Below are 23,304 nucleotides of genomic sequence, written 5' to 3' on the forward strand. Positions count from 1 at the left end.
TGTGTCTCTGTCAAATAAATAAATAAAATCTTAAAAAAAAAAATCAACACCTTTTCATGACAAAAAAAAACAAAACTCTCAACAAACTAGGAAAAAAATAAAACTATCTCAACAGAACAAAAAAGCCATATATGAAAAGCCCACAACAAACATCATACTCAATAGTTTAAGACTGAAAGCTTTCCCTCTAAAATCAGAACAGGGGAAAGGGGTAGGTGTGCCTGGTGCCTGAGTGGCTCAGTCAGTAAGCATCCGACTCTTGGTCTCAACTCAGGTCTTGATCTCAGGGTCATGAATTCAAGCCCCGTGTTTGGGTTCCATGCTGGGCATGGAGTCTACTTAAAAATAAATAAATAGGGGCGCCTGGGTGGCTCAGTCAGTTCAGCGGCTGCCTTCAGCTCAGGTCATGATCCCAGGGTCGTGGGATCAAGCCCCACATCGGGCTCCCTGCTGAGCAAGGAGCCTGCTTCTCCCTTTCCCTCTGCTGCTCCCCCTGCTTGTGCTCTCTCTGTGTGTCAAATAAACAAATAAAATCTTTATATATATATATAAATATAAATAAATCAAATCAAATGAGAACAAGGGAAGGATACCTACGTCAACACTCCTATACAATACAGAACTATAAATACTGGCCAGAGTAATGAGGCAAGAAAAATAAAGAAATCCAAATTAGAAAAGAAGTAAAATTATCTCTGTTCACAGATAATATGGTCTTATATGTAAAAAAACCCCAAAAGACTCCATAAAAATGTTAGGACTAACAAATTAAGGAAAGTACCAGGATATTGTCACACAAAAATCAAGAGCATTTCTTTTCTCTTTTTTTTTTTCTTTTTTTCGGGGGGGGTGGGGGAAAGGCAAAGGGAGAGGGAGAGAAAGAATCTTAAACATGCTCCACGCCCAGCACAAAACCCAATACGGGGTTTGATCTCACAATCCTGAGAACATGACCTGAGCCAAAATCAAGAGTCAGACACTTAACCGACTGAGCCACCTAGACGCCCTCAACAGCATTTCTATATACCATCAATGAACAATCATGAAAGGAAATTATAAAACAATTCCATTTTTAACAGCATCAAAAAGAATAAATTAACTTGGGAATGAACCAAGGAGGTGAAGGACTGGTACAATGAAAAGTACAAAATAATGCTGAATGAAATTAAAGACTGAAATAAATGGAAACACATTTCATGTTCATGGACTAGACACTTTTTTTTTAAAGATTTTATTTATTCATTTGACAGAGAGAAACACAGCGAGAGAGGGAACACAGAGAGAGTAGGAGAGGGAGAAGCAGGCTCCCCGCTGAGCAGGGAGCCCAATGTAGGGCTCGATCCCAGGACCCTGGGATCACGATCTGAGCCGAAGGCAGACGCTTAACGAATGAGCCACCCAGGAGCCCCTAGAACACTATTATTAAAATATCAAACTACCCAAATTTATAGATTCAGTGCAATTCTTTTCAAAATCCCAATGACATTTCTTGCAGAAATAGAAAAATCCATACTAAAATTTGCATGGAATCTCAGGGGACCCCTAAATAGCCAAACAGTCTTGAAAAAGAATGAAGCTGGAGGCCTTTCCTAAGTTCAAAACATACTACACAAAGCAAAAGTTATCAAGACAGTATGATACTGGCAAAAAGACAGACATACAGACCAATGGAACAGAAATGAGAGACCAAAAATAAACCCTTAACATATAGGTCAAATGATCTTTTACAAGGACACCCAGACCACACAGTGAAGAAAGAACAGTCTTTTCAACAGGTGCTATTGGGAAAAATGAATATTCACATGCAAAAGAATGAAGTCAGATTGTTCATACACCACAAATTAATTCAGAATGGATCAAAGACCTAAACATAAGATCTAAAACTATAAAGTTAAAAGAAAACATAGGACAAAAGCTTCAAAACACTGGATTTGGGAATGATTTCCTGGATATGAAACCAAAAGCCCAGGTAACAGAAGAAAAAACTGACAAATGGACATGATGAAAATTTAAAACTTTTGCACATCAATGGAAACTGCCAACAAAGTGAAAAAGGAATCTATGGAACGGCAGGAAATATTTGCAAATTGTGTCTGATAAGAGATTAATATACAGAATATATAGACCATTTCTAAAACTTAAGAACAAAAAACCCAATTAAAAAATGGATGAAAGACTTGAATAGGTATTTCTCCAAAGAAGATACAACATTGGCCAATAAGCACAGAAAAACATGACTTACACCACTTATCATCAGGGAAGCCTCCTATGAGATACTACACCTCATTAGGACAGCTACTATTAAAAACAGTAACAACAACAAAAAGCACTGGTGAGGATCTGAAGAAACTGGAAACCTTGTGTAAATTGTCAGTAAAATGATAGAGCCATTGTGGAAGATAATATGGTGGTTCCTCAAAAAATTAAAAATAGAACTACCATATTACCCAGGCGCCTGGGTGGCACAGTCGGGTTGAATGGCCAACTCCTGTTTTAGGCTCAGGTCGTGATCTCAGCGTCATGAGATCAAGCCCTGCATCAGGCTGTGCTCAGCGTGGAATCTGCATGGGACTCTCCCTCCCTCTGCCCCTCACCCATGCATGCTCTTGCACGCATGCTCTCTCTCTCTCAAAGTAAATAAATAAATCTTAAAAACAATTATATTACCCAGCAATTTCAGTTCTGGGCATATACTAAAAAAGACTGAAAGCATGGTCTTGAAGAGAAATTTACAGACCCATGTTAACAGCAACACCATTCATTATAGCTAAAACCTATAAGCAACCCAAGTGTCCATCAAAAGATAAATGGAGGCACCTAGGTGGCTCAGTCAGTTAAGCATCTGACTCTTGATTTCAGTTCAGGTCATGATCTCAAGGTCGTGAGATCGAGCCCTGCGCTGGGGCTCTGTGCTCAGCAGGGAGAAATATTAGGTTTGTGTTTGATGAGTTTTTAATATAAATACAAAAACGAAAAGCATGATACTTCAAAAAGAAGCATCAGACTTAATTAAAATCGAAAATACTTCTGCTCTGCAAAAGACATTATTAAGAGAATGAAAAGACATACCACAGACTGGGAGAAAATATCTGAAAAACACATATCTGATTAAGGACTACTACTCACTACCTACAAAGAATTCTTAAAACAACTCTTATTAACAACCAAAATTTTAAAAGAGAAAAAGATCTGAACAAACATGTCAACAAAGAAGATACACAGGTGGCAAATAAGCATCTGAAAAGATGCTTCACATCACTGTCATCGGGAATATGCAAAGTACAACAATAATGAGATACCACTACACATCCATTAGAATGGCTGAAATCCAAAACACAGGCCAGTATGTGAAGCAACACAAACTCATTCATTCCTGATGAGAATGCAAAATGGTACAGCCGCTTTAGGAACCTGTATGGCAGTCTTTTATTACAAACTAAACATACTCTTACCCTAAGAGTTCTCAATCATGCTCCTTTGGTACTTACCTAAACTAGCTGAAAACCTTTGTCTACACAAAAATCTACACATGAATGTTTAAAGCTGTTTTATTATTAACTGCCCAAAACTGGAATCAACCAAGACATCCTTCAACAAGTGAATGGATAAACTGTGGAACATCCATACAAGGGAACACATTTCATCAATAAAAAGAGATGAGCTATCAAGCCATGTAAAGATATGGAGGAACCTTAAATGGATATTCCAAAAAGTGAAAGAAGCCAGTCTGGAGAAGCCACATATTGCATAATTCCAACTATAACATTATAGAAAAGGCAAGACTACCAACACAGCAAAAAAATCAGTGGCTTCCAAATGTTCAGGGATATGGGGGAAGATGAATAGGTGAAGCACAGGGTATTTTTAAGGGTTACGAAACTGTTCTGTAGGATACCGTAACGATGAATCCATAACATTATGCTTTTGTCAAAACCTACAGACCAGTACAACACAAAATGAACATTAAAGCAAACTATGGACTGCAGTTAATAACATTCAAAACTGGTTCATTAATTGTAGCAAAGATACCACTCTAATGCAAGATGTTAATAACAGAGAAAAAATGTTTTTTGGGGGGTTGGGGGCATGGCACACATGGGAGCTCTATGCCATATGCTCAATTTTTCTGTAAACCTAAAATTATTCAAAATATTCATCAACAAGTATTGGTGAGGATGTAGAAAAACTGGAACTCTTGTGCACTGCTGATGGAATTATGATACAACCATTACATGCATGAAATACTGTGAAGGTTCCTTGAAATAATAAAAATAAAACTATCAAATATGATCCAGCAATTCCACTTTTGAGTATATATACCCAAAAGAATTTAAAGCCAGGTCTTGAAGAGATATTTGCATATCCATATTCACAGCAGCCTTATACAAAACAGCCAAGAGGTGGAAGCAACACAACTGTCCATCAGCTGATGAATGGACAAACAAAATGTGGCATATACATACTAAGAAGAATTATTCGGCCTTAAAACGGAAAGAAATCCTGCCACATGCTACATGAATGAACCATCAGGACATACTGTGTCAAATGAGGCAGTCACATTAAGGACAAATATGTACATTTCACTTTTTATGAAGTATGTAAAAGTAGTGAAATTGATAGTAAATGAAAGTCAAATGGCGTTTAAAAAGGAGAGGAGGAGAGACACCTGGGTGGTTAGTTAAGTGTTTTGATTCTTGATTTCAGCTCAGGTCTTGATCTCAGGGTTGTGAGTTCAAGCCCCGTACAGGGCTCCAAAAAAAAAAAAGGAGAGGGGCAGGAACTGTCGTTTAATGTTTCAGATTTGCAAGATGAAAAAGTTCTGAAGATCTGTTTCACAACAGTGTGAATATACTTATCATTAATGAATTGTACACTTAAAAAAAACTGTGCTAGCAATGTCCACAATAGCCAAACTGTGGAAAGAGCCAAGATGTCAGTCAGAGAAAGACATGTATCATATGACCTCACTGATATGAGGAATTCTTAATCTCAGGAAACAAACTGAGGGTTGCTGGAGTGGTGGGGGGTGGGAGGGATGGGGTAGCTGGATGATAGACACTGGGGAGGGTATGTGCTATGGTGAGCACTGTGAATTGTGTTAAGACTGTTGAATCACAGACCTGTACCTCTGAAACAAATAATACATTATATGTTAAAAAAAAAGAAGAAGATAGCAGGAGGGGAAGAATGAGGGGGGGAAATCGGAGGGAGAGATGAACCATGAGAGACGATGGACTCTGAAAAACAAACTGAGGGTTCTAAAGGGGAGGAGGATGGGGGGATGGGTTAGCCTGGTGATGGGTATTAAAGAGGGCACATTCTGCGTGGAGCACTGAGTGTTATACGCAAACAATGAATATGGAACACTACATCAAAAACTAATGATGTAATGTATGGTGATTAACATAACATAATAAAATTTTTTTTTAAAAAAAGCAAACCGGATGGAAGAAGATATTTGCTAAACATATAGAGGAGAATGGGATCATATACATAATACAGAATCAATATCCACTCCCCCAAAAGACACACCACATAATAAAAAAGACAGCATGATGGAAATACTGTAAAAAAGACACTTCACAAGAAACCAAAATGGCCAATCAAGATATGAAACAGTTCTCAATCTCATCTGTATTCAAAAGAATACAAATTTAAAATACCAATAAAGTAACAATACCAGATTGGCTAACAATTTTTAAATCTGACTACTATTTTTGAGGAAGTGTAACTCGAGAAATTCCCATAAATGACATCTGGGACCATAAAATGGTATAGTAGCCTCTTTGTAAAAGTTTTGCATTATACTTAAGTTGAAGATATAAATACATTAAACCCAAAATTCCTAGATACAAACCCAAAAGAAATACATGTGCATATGTATGTACTATGAGACAGGTAAAATATTCCCAGAATCATTTTTTATAACAGCCAAAGACTGCAAACAATCCATCAATTAGAGAAGAGAGAAACTGTGACATATTAGTACAGTGAAATACTACAGAGCGAAGGAAATGAACAAACTACAGCCATACATAATACAGATGAACCAATATAATGTTGAGGGAAAAGGTAAGACACAAAAGACAACGTCCTGTATGATTCCATTTATGTAAAGTTCACTATCAAACATAACTAAACTAATATATTTGAGCAGTGCACACTTAGTAACATATAAAGAAAACCAAGAAAATTATTACACAAAAATGATAGCAGTTATCCCCATGAGAGAAGGAGGCAGTAGTAATTTGGAAGGGCCAGGTCGTAAGGCTCCTGGGGTACTACTAGCAGTGCTCTATTTATCTCTTGACCTTTCGAAGAGTGATCTCATGGTTGTTCTCTTTGTAGTAATTGGCTAAACTGTGCAATTATGTTTTATACACTTTTCTGCATATAAGTTATTTTCATAATTTTAAAAGGTTTTATATTAATGTTTAAAAATTAATCTCAGGGTGCCTGGGTGGCTCAGTCGGTTAACGCATCCGTCTGGCTCTTGATTTCAGCTCAGGTCATGATCTTAGGGTGATGAGACCGAGCCCCACACTGGGCTCCACACTGGATGTAGAGACTGCTTAAGACTCTCTCCATCTCCCTCTCTCCCCCCACCCAATTCACTTGCTCTCTAAAAAAATAGAAAAATAAAACACACAAATTTTCATTTTTTATTTGCCCAAGTCAACTAATTTTAATGTTTTTAATTATCTGACTTCAAGATTATAACTGTGATGATTAACTTGAAATTCATTACTACAAATATACTGTATAGGCAGAAATGAACCTTACACATTTGTTTCCATATCTAATCACAGTTAATTCGGAGTAACAAAACCTACTGTTGTCTTTTAAGACAATTTTTCTTCCTTTAAATATAGGTAAAGGTACTCATTGGGACCATAATTTATTTATCACCTGAGTTCAACAGATTCAACAATCAGCATGTGATTATCACAGGAGAGCCTTAAAAAAAAAAATTTACTTGATATTGACAGCAGATCACTTTTAAACTGCAAGACCACTAGAGGTCATCAGAGCAAAACATTCAACATTGAACTAATTACCAGCCTCAAGTTATTTCACAATTACTATAGTTTCCAATGTTTCTAAAATAAGAGTATCTTGCTTAAAATAAAGAAATAAATTACTTAACAAAATCTCTTTTGAGGCACCTGGGTGGCTCAGTTGTTAAGCGTCTGCCTTCGGCTCAGGTCATGATCCCAGGGTCTTGGGATGGAGCCGAGACCTGCATCGGGCTCCCTGCTCCAGGGAGGCCTGCTTCTCCCTCTCCCACTCCCCTTGCTTGTGTTCCCTCTCTGGCTGTGTCTCTCTGTGAAATAAATAAAATCTTTAAAAAAAAAATCTACTTTACTCTAAGAGTTTTCTTACTTTAAACAAAACTTAAATGCTAACACTAGAGACAGGTCAGTTTTGTTTAATGATTATTAAACATGCTCTACAACTTTTTGGAAAACTGACAATATACTTAGAGACTATAAAACCATCAACAAGCAAATTTTAACATCCCAAGGAATTAACAAAGTTAATTCTTAAATACTTTATGTAGAGAAGCAAATTAAAGAAAAAACAGGTTATAGCAACTATTAATAAATTCAAGACACCACTATTTAAAATAGTAGGCTCTCAGCAGCTCTATTCTGCCCACAGGTCCTGTTCCTGTGCTATTAATAAAAACACCTTTTGGGGGCACCTGCGTGGCTCAGTCAGTTGAGTGGATGCATTCAGCTCGGGTCAGGATCTCAGGGTCCTGGGATCAAGCCCCAAGTTGGGCTCCCAGCTCAGAGCGGAGTCCGCTTCTCTCTCCCACTCCTACTGGTGTTCTAATAAATAAGATATTTAAAAATAAACAAACACCTTCCGGCACATTAATTAATTAAAATAAAATAGGCTCTCAACAAGTATTAGTACCCTCTCCCCTAATGATCAATTGAAATTATAAAAGTGGTTCTATTCCAAGCACTTAAATATCTGGAATTAAGCAAGGGTCAGCCAGCTATAAATAATATAAAAGTATAAAGACTCAGCTGACCCACTGACATTTTACATAAAATGAAATAGAAAATAATTCATTTAATACAGAGGTTTCAAAACCTAGGTAATTATCAGAATCATTAAGGAACTTAGATATTAAAACAGACATTAAACTTAGCCTCATAATTCAGTATGGTGAGGCACTACACAGAAAGCTTTGTATAATCATCTAGTGATATAAAAGCTGTTCCCCACTTAACAAGGTGGACTCAAACGGCATACTATGCTTTCAAGAATAAACAAAAAGCCTGCTCGCAATAGCTTAGAAAGTTTTCACAAAAATAACTTTCCAGGGCACCTAGGTGGCTCAGTCAGTTAAGTGTCTACCTTCAGCTCAGGTCATGATCCCAGGGATCCTGGGATCAAGGCCCCGTGTTGGGCTCCCTGCTCAGTGGGGAGCCTGCTTCTCCCTCTCCCTCTGCCACGCCCGTGCCCCCCCATGCTCTCTCAAATAAAATCTTTCCAAAAAAAATAACTTTCCAGTATTATAGACTGGTAAGAATTCTAGAGAAAAGAGAAACACTAAAAATTACTAAGATTTCCAGAGGCAAATAAAATCCGTATTTTGTTATCTCTTCTATCAGAGACTAAAACAAAAGTTAATAAAAATACCACTCCATGCTCAATAATCCCAATGTCATTTTTCATGGTTAATAGTTGGTTTAAAGCATAAGAGATTTTCAACTATCAACTCTGTTCTATTAAGTTCTCATTTATCTGGTATTTGAAAGCATTATGTTCTAGGTAAGCCCATTTTCCATAAACAGAGGAAGTATAGCCCCCCTTTAAGTATAAACCTGTAAGCCATTTTAATGAACTCTCTAAAAACATGTTTACTGACATAGTAACTACTTTGTAAATCTGTTATAAATTACATCCCATACAAGTTCAGAAAAAACTCCAAAATAATGCAAAAGAGTAACATGGTATCAATAGTACTTATTCAGAATCTGGGGAACAAAAGACTGACACATGCCTTGAGCTGCACAGAGCCACTTCTCCTATCAAAATACTACACTTAAAACATTCTACCAACTGGGGCGCCTGGGTGGCTCAGTCATTAAGCGTCTGCCTTCGGCTCAGGTCATGATCCCAGGGTCCTGGGATGGAGCCCCACGTCGGGCTCCCTGCTCGGCGGAAAGCCTGCTTCTCCCTCTCCCACTCCCCCTGCTTGTGTTCCCTCTCTAGCTGTATCTCTCTCTGTCAAATAAATAAATAAAAGTTAAAAAAAAAAAGTCTACCAACTTTTTTTTAAAGATTTTATTTATTTATTGGGGGGGAGGTGGGGGAACACAAGCTAGGGGAGGGGCAGAGAGAAGCAGACTCCCTGCTAAGCAGGGAGCCAAACATGGGGCTTGATTCCAGGACCCCAGGGTCATGACCTGAGCCAAAGACACTTAACCGACTGAGTCACCCAGATGTCCCTCTACCAACTTTTTATTTTTTATTTTTTTAAGATTTTATTTATTTTTTGACAGAGGGACAGCAAGAGAGGGAACACAAGCAGGGGGAGTGGGAGAGGAAGACGCAGGCTTCCCGCCGAGCAGGGAGCCAGATGTGGGGCTCAATCCCAGGACCCTGGGATCATGACCTGATCCGAAGGCAGACGCTTAACAGCTGAGCCACCCAGGTGCCCCCCTCTACCAACTTTTTAAAAGAGTTTTCTTGACTCTTGGTCAAGTTTATTATCTCTTTTATTGAAGTACTAGCAACAAGCTTCCCTCTTCCCTCAACGATTCTATTTTGTAGCAAGTGAAGAATCCAAATTATATCTAAGCTAAGGATGAATAAACTCCACTACTTATAACATATTTTATTGTTACTTATGTATCTTTGAAAAGAGAATGAAATTCTTTTTGAGATATGGCCAGGTATAAATTTTTTAAAAAGTGACTAAGTGGAAAAGGCTTCTATATATAAGTGACTTTCAGCTTTTGTTTTTTTTTTTTTTCTGCTGACAAGATTCTTCAGGAAAGCCAATAATGATTATGTTGACTAAGTATAATACTATGTTCTCAAGACTGGTATGTTTCTTAAAACCTTTTTTAATTTTTTTATATCTCCCAGGAGATATTTCAAATTTTATAGTAAAAATAAAGATTACAAATAGGGTGCCTGGGTGGCTCAGTTGGCTGGGCGACTGCCTTCGGCTCAGGTCATGATTCCAGAGTCCCGGGATTGAGTCCCGCATCGGGCTCACTGCTCAGCGGGGAGTCTGCTTCTCCCTCTGACCTTACCCCTCTTGTGCTCTCTCTAATAAATAAAATCTTCAAAAAAAAAAAAAGATTACAAATAATAAAAAATAATCTTATAAGCGAATTTTCAAGACCAGCAACTCTGAGGCGTCTAGGTGGCTCAGTTGGTTAAACGTCTGCCTGCGGCTGGGGTCATGATCTAGGGTCCTGGGATCAAGCCCCGCACTGGGCTCCCTAGCGGGGAGCCTGCTTCTCCCTCTCTCTCTGGCCTGCTGCTCCCCCTGCTTGTGCGCTCTCTCTGTCAAATAAATAAATAAAATCTTTAAAAATTTAAAAAAAAAACAGCAGCTGAGGGGAATTTATTACTCTCTCAAGCACTTTTTTAGTCCTCAATTAAGGAAATTTCTAACCAGGTAAGCTACTTAAAATCATTATAAATTTTGAGATACTAATGTGAAAAAAAAAGACATGCTTAGCTGTGAATTTGACTAGCAGAGGTCTACATTCCTTTACCCAAACCCTTCAGGCCAGATGTGTTCTGGAATTTATTACTGAAGTGTATATACTACATATTAGGTAACACACCTCATTGACTGCCAACTGCGGCAGTAACAAAATCAAACAAATACAACAAAGTATATGACTTTTCAGTAAGTGGGATAAAGACTATAAATAGCTTTGTATCACTTCAGATAAGGTTCCTGCCATCAATTAGTTAACAAAAACCTTTTGATTATCAGAATTTCGGGACTTGAGAATTGTAAATTGAAAAGGAGGAATAATAACCATCACAAGTATCTGTCAAGTATGCTATGTACCAAACAGTTTTAAGTATTTAAGTGTATGAACTCATTTACTCCTTAAAATGATCCTGAGTAGGTATTATTTTCCCCGCGTTACAGAAGAGACAAATCGGGTACAAAGGGGTTAAGAAACTTGGCCAACATCCTAATAATAGCAGTGAGACCCTAAGATTTGAATCTAAGCAGTCTCACTCTAGAGCAGCTTCTCCTGATCACCAAACTACACACTATAAAGCTGCTCCACAGAGTGGGGAGAGAAAATCAGGTAGAGAAATAATGTCAGGGTTGACAATCTCATGATACTACCAGGTCCCCTCCCAAACCCAAGGTAGACATCATAACTGTGCCTCAGTAGTGTTAGAAAAGAATTCACATAAGTAACGTAGGCTCTAGGCAGTCATGACAAAACTTTATGAACCAGCAAACAGGATGCAAAATATCTGCCAATCCAATTTCATACTAAGAAAATCAAAACACTAAACAAAATCAAGTGTCCTTGTTTTGCCACTAATTAAACAAATGTCACTAAAACATAAGCTCCACAAAATTATGGATATTTCTCTTGTTCACTGATGTATTCCTTTTTTTTTCACTGATGTATTCCTATTACCCAGGATAGTACATGGCATAAGTAAAAACTCAGTAAATATTCGTTGCTGAAAAAATGAAGTCATAATTAGTTTCTCAGTTTCCTCAGTTGTAAAATATTGGAATGACCATATGTATATAATTTCTAGCTAAATCTTAAACCTGGAAGTATCTAATTCATCTACAGTAAATGACAATACTTTAAAAACAACACTGAGACATTTTATACATGCATAAAGGAAGAACTCACTTCGGTTAAGCAAGTGTTTGTGATTCCAGAAATTCTGTTCATCTAGTCTATGTTAATTCAGTACATTAATGATCAAAATTAAGATACTTAAGACATTTAAAACTCAGCATGAGGGGCTCCTGAGTGGCTCAGTCAGTTAAGCATCGGACTCTTGATTTTGGCTCAGGCTGAGATCGAGCCCCAAGTCGGGCACCATGCTCAGGGTGGAATCTGCTTTTCCCTCTCCCTCTGCTCCTTCCCTCGTTCACTCCACAAAATAGGAGGTCTCCAATTTTGCCCACTTGTGACCAAAGTCCCTGGTATGGGCAAGATAGTCAGAACCCCTATTTACAGGTGGTGGGTCAAAAGCACAGATGACAATCTGCATTGGCAATTAGCACCCGAAGTGGGGGAGGGGAGTGGAGTGTGTTTTGTAGGACTGAGCCCTTAAACCTGTGGGATCTGATGCTATCTTCAGGTAGATACTGTCAGAATTGAGTAGAATTGCAGGACACCCAGCTGGTATCACAGAAATGCTTAATGTTTAAAAAAACCCCACATTTGGGATGCCTGGATGGCTTAGTTGGTTGAGCGTCTGCCTTCTGCACTGGGCTTCCTGCTCAGCGGGAAGCCTACTTCTCCCTCTGCCTGCTGCTCCCCCTGTGCACTCTCTGACAAGTAAATAAATAAAATCTTAAAAACACACACACACAGGGTGCCTGGGGGTTAGGCGACTGTCTTCGGCTCAGGTCATGGTCCTGGAGTCCCGGGATCGAGTCCCACATCGGGCTCCCTGCTCAGCAGGGAGTCTGCTTCTCTCTCTGACCCTCCTCCCTCTCATGCTCTATCTCATTCTCTCTCTCAAATAAATAAATAAAATCTTTAAAAAAAAAAACCACACACACACACACACACACACACACACACACACACACACACTTGGTGTCTGAAATGAAGTACAGCTGACCCACAAACAACAGTAGTTTGAGCTGCATGGGCCCACTTATAAACAGATTTTTTTGACAAATATTATACAATATTGTTAAATGTACTTTCTTTTCCTTATGATTTTTTTTAAAGATTTTATTTATTTATTTGACAGAGAGAGAGACAGCGAGAGAGGGAACACAAGCAGGGGGAGAGGGAGAAGCAGGCTTCCTGTGGAGCAGGGAGCCCGATACGGGGCTCAATCCCAGGACCCAGGGACCATGACCTGAGCCGAAGGCAGATGCTTAAGGACTGAGCCACCCAGGCGCCCCTCTTTTCCTTATAACTGTTAACATTTTCTTTTCTCTAGCTTATTTTATTATAACAATACAGTATATATATAATACATACAACATTGTTAACTATGTTATCCATAAGGCTTCCCTTCAACAGTAGGTTATTAGTAGTGAAGTTTTGGGGGAGTCAAAAGTTAAATGAGGATTTTCAACGATGCAGGGGTCAGCACCTCCTAACCCCTGCAAGGTTCAAGAGTCAACTGTACTGATAAACTATGGATAGCACAGGAGATACAGATGAGATGAGTTTTTCCTCACAGGGGCAGTCTCAGATTTTGCTCAGAAATGATGTGCATTTGGCTGAAACACCTTCAAGAACCCAAGCATTTATCAGGAATCTGAAAATTACAGTAGTAGCTATACATGATATATTTGCAAATAAGATGAGAACCTAATCTAAAAAGTTAATAAACCTTTTACCTAATATCATTACTCCTATATTTCTTTTACTTTCTGTACTATGCAGACAGTAAATTCTTTGAAAACATAGGCCACAGTTATAGCCCTCCGATACCACCTTAACATCTTGCAAATCGCATTTTCCATTCTGTATAATGCAGTGCCAACTAAATATGTGTCGAATAAATTAATGTTTCTCTGAGTCTAAGAAATAAAAAAGTATCATTCACTCTGGCTCACACATACTTTAATGTAACTGAGATACAAAGCCCCACTACTAAATCAAAGGTATCAATGATTTTTTTCAGGAGTAAACTGTGCTACTTAATTAGAATTTGTTAACAGATGCTCAAGTCAGAGGGGGAAAATGCTGAATTTTAACACACACATTTTCTCTCTCTCTCTCTCTCACACGCATGCGCGCGCATAGCTTACACTGTGTAGTGTTTCTCAAATCCACAAAGCTGCTCTAGCCATTAATTCTTCTATGCTGTTTATGCCAATTCCTACATTTAATGAGTTATGGATATTCTTGCTAGTACACCATATTTTCAGTTATTTACTCTTAGTTTTACCAAATATATTTACTAAACAAATATATACAATACAAAGTACAAATTTGCTGAGCCACAGTAAAACAAAATTAAAGCATATAACTGGTGATAAAACCACAAAACTGGGACAGAATATAAATTTTCTCTTTTTAAATGTCTAGACTCTAAAGAGTAAGATTAATAAAGGAAATGAATCCTGTGCAATTATAGACTTAATGATGACAATAATGATAAGTTATACCAAGAAACAGAAATAAAGCCCAGAGATAAGAACATCTATGTCATTCCAATTCAGAAATGTGGACCTGAGACAGGACAAGAAACTACAAATTTAGGAGACTCCTTTACATATTTCAAAAAAAGAAAAATCCTGGCTCAATGATCCAAGGAGCTAAACAGAGGTAATGTGACAGCAAACCAGAGTGTTAGGGTACTCTACTAGAGTCTTTAAGGGTACAAGACTCTTAAGAGATAGCACAAACTTGGTATTTTTTAAGGGGGGGGGGGGAGGACGACACACCTTCCTTAACCTGTAAGTTTATAAGAAAAGTGCCAGAAAATGTGACCATAACTGTCAGCCTAAAACGGACACTGCACAGGAGATTCCATCTGTGACAATACTAGAAAAGGAAGTAACTGGGATTAAGATAATTAATTATGACTTAGTCTACCTCAAATAATATAAGAAAGAGAATACAATGACCAGCTACTTTGGGGTTAAGTTAGCTATATTCCTAGGCTCTATTTTCATCAGCCTACGACCAGATATGATCATACTGGATGGCTTTGTTAAACAAGGAAGCCACTAGACTGAGTTGGCTTTAATGCCTTAGTAGCCTACATAAGCAAACCAAAACCTAAACCTGTAATGCCTAAAGGTTAAGAAATCCAAACCTAGGAACAACCAATCACGAACAGCCAACAAGGCTTTCCCAAATAATGCCACCTCCTTGTTAATTGGAGGTGAACTGGAGCTGAATCCTGTCTGCAGAGCCCTCGTAACAATTTCTGGTTTGCTGGTGCTCAATTTGAATTGATCTTTGTACAAATAAACCCAAAAATTTAACAGCCTGCAGTTATATTGAAGGTAAGGTGAAGGAGGGCAAAGAGGAAACCTCCTTCTCCATTACATTTGAAGCTGCCTGAACAAAAGAACTTGTGTTCACTTTTATGTCATCCAGAGTGCCCTACACATACTAGAGATTTGTTTAAATATTGGTTCTGCTGCTTATTCTTGCAACAATTATTTACAGAGTGCTTCCTATGGTTTTAGGGATACAGTGATGCACAAAAGGACAATACAATCCTACTCTCACAGAGCTTATAGCCTACTATAGGAGAAAGAGTAAACAGATCAGGCCTGTGCAATGCAGCTCAATAAATATGATAAAGGAAGTTCACCACACAGGAGGAGGACCTAATTTATACTTGCAGGCTCAGAGATGATTTCCCAGAGGAAATAACAGCTAAATTCTCAATTGAAGAGAAAATAGTTCAAACAGGAGAGGAACTGTTCCATGCAGAGAGAACAGCATGTGTGAAGGCCTGAGGGGAAAGAGGACACACTAACTTTACCAGAATTTAAAGAAACAAAGCATGACTAGAACTTTATATGTCTCAGGGGAGAGGGGTAGAAGAGAGGAAGGAGACGAGATACCAGGGAGATAAAGCTGGAAGCCACGTCGTAAAAAGACTTATTAGAAAAATACCACTAAAAAGCCATATGTATCTGAATATATCAGTATGTTATATATAGTATAACATACATAATATAAAAAAAGTTATGAAGATCTCTTAAATATTCTCCAACACAACAGCAGAGGTAATAGTATAGAAAAAGCTCAAGAGCAACAAATGACCTGATACAAAAACGGGCCGATCTGAATAGACCAAAATGATATACAAATGGCCAACAAGCATATGAAAAGACAGTCAACATCACTGATCATTAAAGAAATGTAAGCCAAGCTACAACAACCTCAGAACTGTTAGAATGACTACTTAAAAAAAAAAAAGGGGGGGAGGAAAAAAAAAGAAAAAAAAAGAGAAAAAAATAACAAGTGTTGACAAAGATATAGAGAAATTGAAACTTGTCCCTTGTATGCATCACCTAGCTTCCAAAGAATATCAAATTTGATTATCTTCTTTCACCTCACCTTCCCTCTACCTTTTCCCCTTCTCCCACCCCCAGTGATATATTTTAAAGCAATTTCCAGATATCTTATTTCACCCATAAATACTTTTGTGTACTTTGGTAACAAATGAGGGTATTTCATTTATATGAACAAACTGCCATTACCACACCTAGTAAAATTAACAGTGATTCTTTGTATTATCAAATAGCCAATCCAGGGGTGCCTGGGTGGCTCAGGTGGTTAAGTGTCTGACTCTTAATTTTGGCTCAGGTCATGATCTCAGGGTTATGAGATTGAGCCCCACATTGGGCTCCCCAACTCAGCACAGTCTGCTTGAGATTCTCTTCCTCTGTCCCTCCACCCACTCTCTCTCTCAAATAAATCTTTAACAAAAAATAGCCAATCCATATTCATATTCCCCCAAGTGTCTCATCAACATATTTTTACAGATTTTTAAAATCATATCAGATGGTTATGTCTCTGAAAGGTAAAGAACCTTGGGGAACCTGGGTGGCTCAGTTGGTTAAGCATCTGCCTTCTGCTCAGGTCATGATCTCGGAGTCCTGGGATTGAGCCCCATGCAGAGCTCCCTGCTCAGCGGGGAGTCTGCTTCTCCCTCTACCCCTTCCCCTGGCTTGTGCTCTCTCTCAAATAAATAAAATCTTTAAAAGGGGGGGCGGTTGAAGAATCTAACTGCGTGGAGAATTTTAAGTGAAAAAAAGGAACACAGGAATAGAAAATATAATGCTGAGGGGAAAAAAAGACACCAAAGAGTACTTACTGTAAAACTGCAATGTTAAAATATAAAATAGGTAAAAGTAATCTGTGATGATGAAAGTCAGATTAGTAGTAACTTCTGGTTGGGAGTGGTGACAAAGTAAGAACAAAATAGACACATCTGGGGCACTAGTAATATTCTCCATCTTGAGTCATTGTGACACTGGTGTATAAGTTTGTAAAAATTCATCAAATTGTATATTTAAGATCACTATACTAAATGGATGTTATACTTCAAGTTCAGGGAAAATATACTAAAATATCACTCATCTTTTTGAGTATTTATATTTTTATATAAAGTATCACCTACCACATACATATCCTAACACCAAAATATTAATATGGTTATCTCTAGATGGTGAGGTAAGTCATTTGCATTTTCTTTTCTAGGCTTTTCTACAGTCTCCCCACAAATAAAAGTAAAACATTTTAAAATTAAGAATATTGCTATCAGGGCGCCTGGGGGGGCTCAGTCAGTTGGGCATCTGCCTTCGGCTCAGGTCATAATCCCAGGGTCCTGGGACTGAGCCCAGTGCATTAGGCTCCCTGCTCAGCAGGAGGCGTGCTTCTCCCCCACCCCCGGCTTTTACTCTCTCTTGCTCTCACACTCTCTCTCTCAAATAAATAAATAAAGCCAAAAAAAAAAAATATTGCTATCAATCTAAACATTCCCTCTAAAACATTCATTTATCTTCTCCTCACATTGATAAAAATATACATAATTTTTTTCTCCCACACAATTTGTCTTCCTACTCCACATTGCAGGTTTTAAACAGCTCTGTTACTAGTCAAAACAAATGAGTATTAAAATCCAAGTTTTCATCCCTGGCTAGAAAGAAATAGAGAGCTTATAGTATACTTAGGATGCTCAATGTACTGGTCTAAGCACTGGGGATATATATACATATACACACACACACACCCTGTTTTCAATTTAGATGCCAGTACATTCCTGCCTGACATGTCACTCTTCTGTTCAAAACTCTGCAATAGCTGCCCATCTCACTCAGAAAAGAAAGCCTGAGTCCTTACCATGGCCAAGAGAGTCTTATTAGTCTAGTCCTTTTTTATTTTTAACATCTCAGCTCTCCCCTCCTACCACTCTCCCCTACACTTCACTCTACCTCAACCATACTGATCACCCCTACTAGTTTCTGAACACATATAGCACCTACTTTTCTTGGGGCCTTGGTCGCAATGGCAGTGAGTTCTTCCACCACATAACTAACTCCCCCTTACCACATCTTTGCTCATATGTAGTCTTCTCAATGAGACCTATCCTAACTCTCCTTTCAAAAAGCACAAACTGTTCCACAGCCCTGTATACCCCCATCCCTTACTCTCTTTTTCTTCGTACAATACTTACAACTTTCTAACAATACTTTTCATTTATTCACATAATTTCACAATAACTTATTTATAGATTATCACTTCTCTCCTCCCACCCTCAGGCCAAATAAAAACTAAGTTCTGTGAGAGCAGGGATATTTGAATGTTTAGTTCTAGGTTATATCCCAAGCATTTTTTTTTTTTAATTTCCTTAAGTAATCTCTACACCCAATGTGGGGCTCAAACTCACAACCGGAGATCAAGAGTCCCACGCCTTTCCAAATGAGCCAACCAGCTGCCACTATCCCAAGCATTTAGAAGGTGTCTGGCAACTAGCAGGTAAGGAAAGGAGGGAAGAAAAAAGAAAAAAGAAAAGACCTGTGGAAGGTTTAATGACATACCCAGATGGGTGATAATTAGAAGGAAAATTACAATGGCAAATGATGTTTTATTGAAATTACAAATTAAAATTAGTGAAATATCTTCTCAAGAGTAAGGACTCACTCAGTAAAACTTCTACTGGTGTTCAGCACAATTCATCATATTTAGTTTTATACACATTTATATTCCCCTATTATAAAGTGTGTAAATTGTAGGGGTGCCTGGGTGGCGGTGGGTTAAGTGGCCGACTCTTGACTTTGGCTCAGGTCATGATCTCAGGGTCCTGGGATAGAGCCCCACATCGGGCTCCCCACTCAGCGGGATTCTCTTCCTCTGCTCCTTCCCCCACTCATGCTCTCTCAAATAAATAAATCTATCTTAAAAAGAAAAAGAAGCAGCAGCTATATGAAGGGTACACTGATGTGCTACCCAGATTCCCCTTCAGAAGTGAATAATTTCTGGGGCGCCTGGGTGGCTCAGTCGTTTTGGTTAAGTATTGGCTTTAGGCTCAGATCATGATCCCAGGGTCCTGGGATTGAGCCCTGCATGCTCCCTGCTCAGTGGGGAGTCTGCCTCTCTCTCTCTCTCTCTGCCCCTCCCCCTCTCCCTCTGCCCCTCCCCAGCTTGGGCACTTTCTCTCAGATAAATTAAAAAAAAAAAACTGAACAATTTCTTGTATAGCTGCTGGAAGTGCTGCTGGAAAACAGTCTTCACCTGTCATGGCCTTTTCAGGAATTGCCTCAATAAAGACAGGTGCCTGCCCAAGTGGCCTCCATCAAGTAACTGATTAAAACAGGGGCACAGAGGTGCCTGGGTGGCTCAGTTGGTTGGGCAGCTGCCTTCGGCTCAGGTCATGATCCCAGGACCTCGGGATCGAGCCCCGCATTGGACTTCCTGATCCACAGGGAGCCTATTTCTCCTCTCCCTCTGCCTGCAGCTCCCCCAGCTTGTGCGCTCTATCTCACTCTGTCAAATAAAAATTTTAAAAAATTAAAACAAAAACAAAAACAGGGGCATAAGGGCGCAGCACCTTCCCACAACTCTGGACAACTCTGAGAGTTATTCCAGCTTCAGAGCTCCCATGAAGTCAACTGTGGCTTTTGTTGATAGTACATTACAGCCCAACTTTTCCCTTCTGTTTCCTTTCCATTCTTTCTACAGATGTTGATCCTAAAAACATCCCCTAATAGACTTCTGCATGCAAATCACCATCTCAGTTTCCCCAGGGAAACTAACTTACAGCCACTGGTGATGGGAATGGTCCAAGAAAGCAGGCTCTACAGTGAAGTTTTGGAGTTGGATCACCTAGCTGCCCAGCTTCAGAGAAACCCATCACTGGTGATGAGCAGAACAGGGAGCCCCTTGCACAAAGTGGCAGTCAACAGTTACAACTTTCACTGTAGGTAAACTGGGTAGTTTTCCAGTGAAAGGGAATACAGACGTTGGCCAACCTTTTTTATTTTTATTTTTTTAAAAGATTTTTATTTATTGAGAGAAAGAGAGAATGACAGAGAGCATGAGAGGGAGGAGGGTCAGAGGGAGAAGCAGACTCCCTGCTGAGCAGGGAGCACGATGCGGGACTCGATCCTGGGACTCCAGGTTCATGACGTGAGCAGAAGGCAGTCGCTTAACCAACTGAGCCACCCAGGCACCCTGGCCAAACTTTTTTAAAGGACTAGATACTATTTTGTATTCTATTCTTATTTGTTGTTTTCATTTTTTAACTTTTTAAAAATGGGGTATAACAAAAACAGGTAGGCCCAGAACTGGATTTGACCTGCAAGCCATGGTTTGCCAAACCCTGCACTATAAGGTACAATGTATTAGGCATTTAAGAAATATAAGGAAAACAGTAATTATAAGGATCATGAAATTAGGCTGTCGTTACTAAAGGCAATTAACCCTCTGGAAAAAATGTAACAAGAGGTCAAAGTGAGTAATGGGGAATTAAAAACTAAATATGAAAGCCAGAAGGTTCTTTGGTAGCATAAAAAGTCACTCATCTGTAGCAGCTAAGGTCACAGAAGGTTAAGGGGCAGGACCAGGTCTTAATCATGAGTAGCAGAGCTCCAAAGAAAGTTAAACTCTCAGAACAGGTCTGCTTTATCAAGGTTAAGGAATGAATAGAAAAAGAGAAAGACTTGGAACCCTGAAAAAACAGAATGGGGATATGGGTTGATTAACCTGAAAATCCTCAACCCTCAGGTCCCCCTGAGCCCCCTGAGCGTGGAGAAGGAACCTACACACCCTAAGTCCTAGTGTTACTCTTATTAATAAGAGGAGCAGAGTAAAGACCTCTGAAATTCTCTCCTTCATGAAAGATATTACAACAGAAGTTCTAAGAATCATCTTTTCCAAACTGTGGAAATTACAAAGCACTGCAGCTACCTAGGGAGTGTTTATTCAACAAATATGGCTGAATTCTGTTAGGACTGGCAAGCTCTGCCACTTTGTCATTTGCCCTATTCTCCTTACATCCCAGTTCCATGTAGCCATGGAAAACCAACAGCCTGCAATTACAGTGAAAATTCGCAGCCACTAGAGGGGCCAGAATAGGATTGGAGCTCCTTCAAAGTCACACTCCCAGAGAACTGCCATTATTTGACCCATCTGGCAGTTCCCCGGAAGACTCTACTCTAGCAAAGCTGTCTTTATTTGACCTGACTCAGCTCATCTAGTACAAATAGCCTTTTCTCTGGGTGCCTTTGTCCAAAAACAGTCAGAGGCAATTGTCAAACACTGTGGCCCTAAACTTTAGGCTCTGTACAAGCAGAAAAAGAATGCTAGAACAGAGGTGTAAACTGCCTGGCTGAGTGCTAAAGGCATGTACAAAACATACACATAGAGCCCCTTAGCAAAAACTGGAAGACTTACATGTTCCAGGCATCCAAGGAAATATCTGTCTATTCATGAGCTTACAGTAACCACATATGACAACAAAACACAGACTTTATGGTATGGTATTAATATCAGCAGTAAAGAATCCAGGGGGTGGGGGGAGAGCAGTCAATATAAACTATATCCCTAAGGAAACACAATTAACTTACTAGACTAAGATTTTAAAACAACTATTTTAAATGTTAAAACTAAAGGAAACCATGTCTAAAGAACTGAAGGAGAATATGAAAATGATGTGTCACCAAATTGACAATGCCAACAAAAATTATTTTTTAAACAATCAAATAGAAATTACAGATTTGAGAAATACAGTAACTAAAATGAAAAATTCAATAGATAGGCTCACAGTAGATATGTGCTGGCAGAAGAATCAGCAAATTTTGAAGGCAGTTCAACTGAGATTAGCCAGTCTGACAAAAATAAAGAATGAGGATAAATGAACAGAGTCTCAGAAACCTGTGGGATACCATTAGGATACCAATAAATGCATAATGGAGAGATGAGAGAGAAAAGGACAGAGTATTTGAATAAGGGCCCCAAATTTCCCAGTTTGATTTAAAAAAAAAATTAATATACACATCCAAGAAGCTCAATGGATTTCAAGGAGCCTAAACTGAAAGAGATTGGCTCAACACATCTCATGATCAAAACTGTTAACGGGGCGCCTGGATGGCTCAGTCATTAAGTGTCTGCCTTCAGCTCAGGTCATGATCCCAGGGTCCTGGGATTGGGCCCTGCATCCGGCTCCCTGCTCAGCGGGGAGTCTGCTTCTCCCTCTCCCACTCCCCCTGCTTGTGCTCTCTGTCAAATAAATAAAATCTTTAAAAACAAAAAAAGTCAACAGTCAGCAAGAAAAGGAGTATCTTGAAAACATCAAGAAAAAAGCAACTTATCACAAACAAGATTAACAGCTGATTTCTCAGAGAAACCATGGAAGTGGTAGAATGATATATTCACAGCAGTGAAAGAAAGAGTGTCAACCAAGAATCTATATCCAACAAAACTGTCCTTCAAAACTGAAGGAGAAATTAAGACATTCCTGATAAACAAAAACTGAAAAAGCTTGCTAGTAGACTTGCCCTAAAAAAAAATACTAAAAGGAGCCCTTCAGGGTAAAATGAGAAGCCACTAACCAGTAATTCAAATCCATATGAAAAATACAGAGCATCAGTACAGGCAACTTTTCAGGTAACTATAAAAAACACTGTATGTTCTTTGTTTGTAACTTTTTTTCCCCCCTCATATGTGATTTAAAAGAGGACCACATTCAGCAGATAGTTAGAAATGCGTTGGTAGTATACAATGGATAAAGATGTAATTTTTAGAGGCACCTGGGTGGCTCAGTTGGTTAAGTATCTACCTTTGGCTCAGGTCATGATCTCAGGGTCCTGGGATTGAGCCCCGCATTGGGCTCCTTGTTCAGCGGGGAGCCTATTTCTCCCTCTCCCTCTGCTGCTCCCCCTGGTATTCTCTAGCTCTCTAATAAATAAAATCTTTAAAAAATTAAAAAACTACAGTAAAAGAACAAGTTAAAATGGTACACAAAAAAAAAATTAATTAAATGGCCAGGGGCGCCTGGGTGGCTCAGTCAGTTAAGTGGCTGCCTTTGGCCCGGGTCTTGATCCCAGGGTACCAGGATCGAGCCCCACGTTGGGCTCCCTGCTCAGCAGGAAGCCTGCTTCTCTCT

At 39.0% G+C, this 23,304-nt stretch overlaps 1 protein-coding gene across 5 annotated transcripts in view; it reads right to left on the bottom strand.

Moving 5' to 3' along the window:
* Window positions 1–23,304, bottom strand: part of STRN3 (striatin 3) — a 104,139-nt gene that overhangs the window by 63,087 nt on the left and 17,748 nt on the right. The gene's annotated exons all lie outside the window — the stretch shown is intronic.

The sequence above is a fragment of the Callorhinus ursinus genome, unplaced genomic scaffold, assembly GCF_003265705.2.
Source record: "Callorhinus ursinus isolate GAN/ISIS: 27379988/994484 unplaced genomic scaffold, GSC_fseal_2.0 scaffold8, whole genome shotgun sequence".
Classification (NCBI taxonomy): Eukaryota; Metazoa; Chordata; class Mammalia; order Carnivora; family Otariidae; genus Callorhinus; species Callorhinus ursinus.